This window comes from Astatotilapia calliptera, chromosome 17 (genome assembly GCF_964374335.1).
Source record: "Astatotilapia calliptera chromosome 17, fAstCal68.1, whole genome shotgun sequence".
NCBI classification, from domain to species: Eukaryota; Metazoa; Chordata; class Actinopteri; order Cichliformes; family Cichlidae; genus Astatotilapia; species Astatotilapia calliptera.
Window position 1 is genome coordinate 33,119,942 of NC_137438.1, and position 8,763 is coordinate 33,128,704.

Below are 8,763 nucleotides of genomic sequence, written 5' to 3' on the forward strand. Positions count from 1 at the left end.
GCCAAGATGTTCCCCACAAGAAGCATGTCATGTCTTACGCTTATTTACGCGCGTGCAACTCCAGGGTGCGTTTGATGCCCAGTGCGATAGAGTATGACATCTCCTCTCACACTGACGCTGAATTTGTTCCACTGATAGAGAGTGAGGGGAATTTCTGCAGATTGGTTCATTTTCTTCACGGCTTATTTGCAGTGTGTGTTTGTCAGATTCGACATAGTAAATGCCACGAAGCCAAGCCAAATGATGCCTATCCAGGCCTGTGAGAGACTGTGTTGTGCTCAAGGGAGCCAGCATTTGGGATTCTCCCACCAATATTAAGTTGTCAGCCAAAAGTGATCCTACTGCTTGTTTTTGTCCTTAAAACAGTTTCTGGCTTTTATTTTTTATCCTTTCATTTTGCACTCATATCTCCGATTCTGTCTTTTCTTCTCACATGCCTAAATTCCTATCCTTAGCCGTTTTTTCGACAAGGATCCACCTTTGAAATCCTCTGCAGTTTCTCATGCCTGACTTCTTTTTTCCCGTACCCATCGGAGAGCACACAAACTGTCCAGCTGTACTCTGAATACAAATATCCGATCCGATCGAACACAGTGATTTTGAAGAATAGGCAACAGAATTCAAAGAGTTTGTTACAGGAGTTGTTCTTGAGCATTTCAAGAACAACAGCATGAGTCTACCTCAGCCTTGGGCATACGAGCTCCTTCAGTTTGTAGTCAACCACGGATGCACAAATGAGCCAAAACAAGGTTGCAACAGTAGGGCAAACAACGACCAAACCCAAGGACAATGACAGCACCTTATTGTTCTTTCGAAGCATGTGAGGTTTTTGGGATGAGCTTTCAACAAATTGGATGTTCATTGTGGATTTGAAGTGTTTCCAAAAGCCGAATTTACAAAATATAGAATCTAGAAAAGGTTTTAAAAGCAATGACAGGAAATGTCAGATATTTTGTGAAAATGCACTCACTTGCTTGGATTGTAATTAAAATGAAGCTACTGTTAGCAAATGGGTAACTTTGCTTATGAAATGTAATTTCTGTGAAATACTGCACGTACAAATAAGCTACACATTTACAGTAGAGACAGGAAATGTTAGAAATATTGTCATGAATCTCTCAGCAAAGAATAGTATTCCCCAAAATGCTGACTGTTCCTTTTAATCTGACTGCAGAAGCGTACAGGTAGAGGATTATTGCTAATAACAACTATTATAGAGCATTGTTTTTTCTGCAGTGAATGGGAGCACCGAGGTGCATATTTGTATGTATTTGAATTCACACGTGAAACACATACACCCACATACACGCAGACCCCATCTGCTCTTCCTTGACTATATATAAAATATAAAACTTACAGCCAAAGCATGGAGAGGGCTCAGAGATGGAGAGGCTGACATCAGAAATGAGAGTGACCCTGCCGCTTTTATATCTCAACACACCCTGACCCTCCTCCTCTTTTCCCTGCTGCATCCCTCTCTTACAACAATAGATTTCCCATTACTACTCCCTCCTTCGCTCCATCTCTCAATCATGCTCGCTACAATATTTAGCCCTGGAGGGATCCGATTCAGAATGCTTCTATGTGTGGACATACAGGTGTGGCCATTTGAATATTTTTCCTTATGGGAAGAAAAAAATTCCGGAAGCGTGCGCATGTGCACGTGCAGTACAAGCATGTGTGTGTGGTGCAAAGCCTTTATTGTACTCCATAAGCTCAGCACTTATCTTTCCTCTTCTCCTCTTTTTATCCAAGTCTCCATACACTCTCTCTTTATCACACACACACACACACACACACACACACACACACACACACACACCCTCTCTTTCCCCTGTGAGCTTTTCAATTAGGCAATTACAGTGGCAGTGAATAGAGCCTGCCTGGACACTGGCGCTCTATTGTAGAAGCACCTGTCCCCCCCATAGACAGCAATTACCTGCCAGGCTGGAGGGGAGTTTCAGGCTATTGTCTGTGTGCACATATTTGGGTGAATGGGCAACTGTGTCTGGTTGTCGCTCCTCACTGTGTGTATATACTGTTTTTGTATCAACGCAGGTGTGTTGGCGCGCACACCTATTTCAGCTCCCGAGAGTCCATTATATGTTCTTCGAAGTGCATTTAATCATATTCAGTGACAGAGGAAGTTTTGGAAGCATATTTTAATTATGAATATGTGTATGATGTACATTTTACATTTGGGGTATTGTGACCACTGCCCCCTACAAGTAGCATGTTTAGCACATTGTTAAAACACTTTGTTAACATTTTAAGACATGTTGTGTTTTTTCCCCTTTATTGGATCTCAGAGTGCTTTGATCGCGACACATAAACAGCTGCTACTTCAATTTGCGTACACCTCTGCACACAGACTGTGCTCAATTAAAGTATTTTGCCCCAATTTTATGAAACCCTACATCCAATTAAAAACATATATTGAAACTTTTTTTTATTGTTCTTTGAAAAGACTGACGATTATTTTTATGCCACAGATTAAAGGATAAAATTACAATGATCATATCTGCAGCATTGTAATTGTATTCATGTGAATGTGAGTTTCTGTAGGTCTGTACAGTCTTGATTCAGTGAGAGACTCAAGGTAGTGAAAAGAGCAAAGCTGGCCTTTTTAACATTTCTGAAGATGTTCGAGGATGCCAGATTGTGGTGGAGCTGGTGGAGAGCGGGCAGGCAGGAATTAAGCAACGAGGAGTAGGCAGGCTGAACAAAAGCTGGCACATGTGGAGTATCTGCAGCACAAAGAAAGCAGGGTTACATGGGGATCACATGTAACTAAAGGAATAAGAGTTAAGTCTAAGCCTTTCTACTGCAGGAGGTGACAGAACAAGGTGGAGAAGTGGTATATAAAAAGTGTCTTTGTGTATATTTATATATACTGCAGCGTTTGGTTGGTCCTCCGGTGTGTCAGCCAGGCACAGGTGCCACTTACTACAAGGAAAGACAGGTGGCTACTTGAGGCCACAGACCAGTGGACGTACGAAATTTAAATTACAGCAGAGGACATGTGCAAAATTTACAATAACACTTAGAAAGACCTGACTTCCCTAAAAGGATTCCACCCATAAACAGTATAAAGGTTTGATGTCACGAGGCCTGATTATTCATGACCTTGTATGTGAGGAGGACGATTTTAAATTTGTTTCTGGATGTAACAAGGAGCCAGTGAAGAGAAGCCAGAATAGGAGAAATACATCTTGTCAGTATTCGTGCTCCAGCATTTTGGATCAACTGAAGGCTTTTCAGGGAGTTTTCAGGACAGTTTGACAGTAGTTCAGCCTAAAGGTAATAAATGCATGAACTAGTTTTCCGCATCCCTCTGTCAAGTCAAGTCAAATCAGAAAACCAATTTTTCAGATCTGGAAGCTACATCAATGTTTCGACTCCGCTCACTCCAATCACTGCTACCATTCACTGTGAAAAAGACACAGTTTATGTTTGCAACTTCCACTAGCATCACATTATATCTTTTGTTTACTTTAACATTAGATCACTTAGCTAGCAGAGCAGTCTAGTGTTTTTAGCTCTGCTAGCCAAGACATGACCAATTGAAGAGCAGAATTTATTTGTTTTTTGTTTTTATGTAATGGCATGAATGCTTAATTGGAGGACTGCCCTGTGAAGTTTTTGTCTAATGCCCCGAGAGGATATCACTGTAATAAGAGATCAGTTATGCCAAAAAGAGAGGCAATCGTGGGGAAAACTAGAAGGACCAAAAAAAGTAATATTGTCATCTGGCCTTTATGGTGTGTGTGTTTTGGTTCATGCAAAGGGCTTTTTCACTCAAAATTGCACTAAGACTAATGAGACTGAATCAAAATAATAAAGTTGGGGATCTTAAAACAAAAAATCACGAGGTAAAAAAAGCACAATCACAAAGATGAATGATCATTTTCCATGGATTTTTCCTCAGTATGAGATTGCTCCTGAACAAAAAAACCAAAATCTAAAAAATTCTCTGGTGTTTTATCTCCTGCATTACCATTTCAGATCACACACTGAGCTATCACAAAGGTAGACTGACATTTCATAATAACTATAGCAGAGCTGGTGCCACATCTTGTGAAATTCTCTTGCAGTTCTTTGCATCTTGTACTAGAGGTTAGAACTTGTGTTTGGAAGACTATTAAGGTCAGCAATAAATAAATAAAAGGCCCTAAAAGATGAAAAATTAATGTGGTAAATATGATGGACAAATTAAAATTTATAAAATAAATCAACACATATACAAATGTAAACATAAATGAGTCACTTACACTCTTATAAAAGCTTTTTCAATTATTCCAGGAACTTTTGATTTGGTACCTGTTGATTTCTAAAAAGCACCCCATTTATTTACCAGATGGGAACAAAAAGCAGGGAAACAAATGAGGCATTTAAAAATTAATGTCCCCTTAAATAAAGAAATAGGCCACTTGGAAATAAGAGCTCCCTAAAATTATTACCTAATTTATTTACATCATTTACTTATTTATTTATTTCATGGAGTCATTTATTAAATTTACAGTTTAATAAATAAATATTCATTCAACAAGCTTACTCATGTTGGTTGCAATACGTTTGCATGTAAAGAATAGATGTTAAACATCCATCCATCCATCCATTCGCTTCCGCTTATCCTTTTTCAGGGTCGCGGGAGGCGCTGGAGCCTATCCCAGCTGTCATAGATGTTAAACATTTTAAGAATAAAGATGTAACAATAGAAGACAGAGACATGAAAATAACCGTATTTTCATGAATAATAAGTACATTTTTTAAGTTGCTTTATGCTCTTTTGCAGGCTGCCGTAGTGCAACTCGTAAATCAGCATGCTGCTTAACAGGCAACGGACGTATATTTGTACAAATTACGCCCTGATGGATCTTGTGCATGCGTCTGCTTTTGGCAGCTCCCTGGTGGGTTAATTTACACCTGAGTCCATTTTGTAGTGAGCACCTATCGATTTGCCTGTACGAATGTGACAGGTTGAAGGACTACTGCATATAAAACTGTTCAGTTAATACTAATTCATATCAGTTGATATAAGGACAAAAATAATGTAAATATGGTAGGAAAATGGTTAAGAGGTTAATATTTTTCATGTTATATCAATGGCTTTCATGCTATTTAAGAGAACTGCAATCTTTAAATCTCTGATCGGCTAGTAAGCCTTTTCTGGGATCGATTAGTAGTGTCTCTATTCTCCACTAGGGGGCTTTCGCGCGTTCTCACTGCAATAAACGACTGCATGAGAGATGCAAGTCATAATCACTCTGGTGATTCTTTTCCCCCTGTTTTCAGGTAAAAGTGTTTAAAGGTTGATATATTTTCAATTTGTACACTGTTAAGATATTTAAGAGGTAATCCTTCATTGGTTTGTAAGCTTTAGAAGCATTGTATTACAGTTTTGTGCACATATACGTGGCGGTTTTGAGCCTCAGTTTTGGACTGTATAATGGCCAGTAAGATAACGGCAGGAGCTAAAAACGCTGCTAATGTCAGACATTCTCAGGAAACCTGTTCTGGCATATATATATAGTAAGCACTTTAGTATTTTGGTTTATTATTTAGTGTTTTTCTTCCACCATGTGACATTAAGCAGTACAGAATGTGAAACGTTTCTGTTCATTTGCACTGCAATAAACGACTGCATGAGAGACGCAAGTCATAATCACTCTCGTGATTCTTTCCCCCCTGTTTTCAGGGGTGTAACACGTACGTGTAGCTCTGTTAGGACGAAGCAACGTCTTTGCTACAAATCGAAGCAAGCATGATTTGTGTGTGCACGCACACAGGATTTCACGCCATCAAACCTCTCAAGGTGGCGAAGCACATTAGTAACATCCCGTCTGTTTCCGTGCCGAAAAGGATCTATTCGGTTAATTACGGCTCTTTTCCTTTAGTTATATTATGTGATGGACTGGTTAGAGTGTGAACATTTCCATGCGGGTTTAGGCATACACCAAACACACAAGTTTAGTGACAAGACTTCCTGTGAAAACTCTAAATGTTACTGTCTCTCTCAGTCTGTTTACAGCTCTATTATTTCCCCAGGTAAAAGCAGTGATGCATGAAGATGATTTGCTGTCAAATGTGTTTCATCACTGACTGCTTTGTGCTTCCTGAACAGTGTCATTGAGTAAAATGCATAACGACTAATGGCTAAGCATCCTGGCAGGGTTCCAAGTCTCCGTAATCAAATGTGTTCAGAGTTTATCTGTGATGTTTATCAGGCTTAAATCTCCTGATGTTCCGGGTGCAGGATATGAGGCTGATGGTTGTGATCAGTCACTGATAGTATCGCAAGGAATCCTAACGAAGGAACACTGTCACAGGATATAATTAGGAAAACTCATAATTATCGACCTAAAAGACGTACTCGTGCTGTCTGAGGAGAGATGAGGAAAATAGCGCTGAAATGAAAGGTCAGTACCAACACAGTCATAACACCTAAAAACCCCACTCCTCCACTTTAAGATAGACCTCTGTTTATTCCAAAACTGCATTCACATATAAAATGCTTCAAATATACTATAGGGAAGTGAAAATATAAGACATGATTGATTTTAAAGGATGTAATTTACAGTTTGCAAAAGCAGAATTAGCATTTAGAGAAACAAAAGAACTCACTTACAATAAATGACTGTAAACTCCTTGTCAAGTCAAATTTTGTCAGTTTCCTCTGAGGCATTGGTGAAAACGGAATAAAATATATTACTCTGGGAGGCTAGAGCCAAGCTAGCACTCTGTAGGAATTTCATTAGTTTTGTTGGTATTAGTCATTATCCTGATTAAAAATAAATGAATACCGTCAAATCTTTACCGAATTTTGAGGTAGTACATTCAGTAGGCAAATTGGGAAATATTATAACCATTAATTTAAAATAATTAATTACTTAGAGGATGGCACCATGGAGAGCGTGGAGATTCCATGTTCTCGTTGTGTCTGCGTGGGTTCGGAATACCTGCTGAATTTTCCTCCCACAGTCTAAACACATGCATGGGGTTAGGTTAACCAATGATTATAATTCGAGTGTAAATCTGAATGTGAATGGTTGTCTGTCTCTGTGTGTTAGCTCTGTGATAGATTAGCGACCTGTCCAAGGTCTAAGATGGGCTCCGTCCCCCCACAACCCTGAACTGGAAAAGCGTAAGAAATTGGACAAATAGATATGACTCTGAAGGAACTTAATGCAATGTACACAGAGGGGATTACCCAACTGCAGCACACATGGAGAAAGACTAAAGTCCAAAATCCAGTGATTTAATCAAAAACAGGAACTGGTCAAACACGGAAAGGCAAAGAATCAGGGCAAACAACCCAGGTGGGGAGAAGGAGAGAAGTCCATTAAACAGTTTAAAAAGGCTATGCATGAAAAGACTGAATGAGAATGTTTGGACTACGTCCACATGTACACCAGAATTTTCTAAGACAGAGATATAATGCTTTTTTTTTTTTTTTTTTTTTAAGTCTCCACATAAAAAAATAAGATAAAAATCACGTCTTCTGGCGTGGCATGTCATAACCTGACAACACGGGACGAGGGATGAACACACAGCTAACGTGGAGGACAAAAACGTGGAGGGAAAAACACTGGGCTTAAATACAAACTGGTGTGATTAGGGAATGTGAGACAAGAGGAAGACACGGTTGGGACAGTGCAGGCATGATGAGGCACAGGGAAGCAACACTGAAACCATAACCCAAGGACTAAGAATGTAACATAAGCAAAAGATCACAAGTCATAATAATAGGCGGAACTATCAGTTCAATAATGAACCCATGGTACTGGGTCATGGACCCCGTACCGTGACAATTGGAGGCTGTATGTACTTTTGATTCTGTGTGGATTCCAAAATAACTTTAAACTTGTGCATCCAATTGTTGTTCTTACAGTCATCAAAGATGTGTGCTGTACATTTATTCCACTCGGGGAAAAAGAGCTTTTCAAGGAAATCAGAAAAGGCCCCAAATTACATGAAATTCATGCCTGTGAAGAATGCATGTAAATGTCTGACAACAACTGTATTATTCTATAATATGTATTATCAAAATGTTATCTAAATTCTTGACTAATATCTATTAATAAAAAAGGAACTACTGCCTAGTCGATTAACCTGTTTTTGAATGGTTTTTGAGTGTTCCTCTTGAGACTTTAATGTCTCTTTTACCGAGCTCTGAACAAGCAGCAATGAGGCAGGCAAAAACCCAGCCTGTGGATCCTCCTGCTGAGACGAATATACATTAAAGGCTTTTCAGCTTCTCAGACAGGCCTTACTTTGGTCTGGGAATACACAGAGCTCTAGCCACTGACAGCTTATGTAAGCAGCAGAACCCTGGCTGTCGCTCAGATCGCCGCCACTTTGAGGAGAGAAACAGCTCCCGCTGTTGAGAGCACAGATGGGGAGACACACTCGGAGAGAGGCAAGGGTAACAAAGCAAAATAAACACTGACACATGTGGGTTTTGAGAGAGGAACGTCTCAATTGAAGAGGAATGGTGGAGAGTTCTCAGGCATCTTAAACACAAAGCAACAGTCACACTGCAGTCAAGGTCATGCACAGTGTGATAGCTTCCGAATCTTTATGTGCTGCTCCTTTGATGGTGAAACTGAAGTGAAATCAATGCCCTCATTGATGCTTTCGCTGTCCGAGGGAAGGATTCCACATTGTACCGACCCATTCATTAAGAGGTTAATGACTCAAAATGTGAAATTAATTTTACATCCAACGGAAGACTCCCCGCAAGTGTCACAGGGATAGACTGAG

The 8,763-nt window shown here is 39.7% G+C and overlaps 1 long non-coding RNA gene across 1 annotated transcript; it reads right to left on the reverse strand.

Annotated features, from left to right (window-relative positions):
• Nucleotides 1–2,147: 2,147 nt before the first annotated feature.
• Nucleotides 2,148–7,051, reverse strand: LOC145421489 (uncharacterized). Its single transcript, XR_013902858.1, has 2 exons — nt 6,891–7,051; nt 2,148–2,747 (listed from the first exon to the last, which is right to left on the reverse strand). It is a non-coding gene; the product is annotated as an uncharacterized LOC145421489 (long non-coding RNA).
• Nucleotides 7,052–8,763: the final 1,712 nt, after the last annotated feature.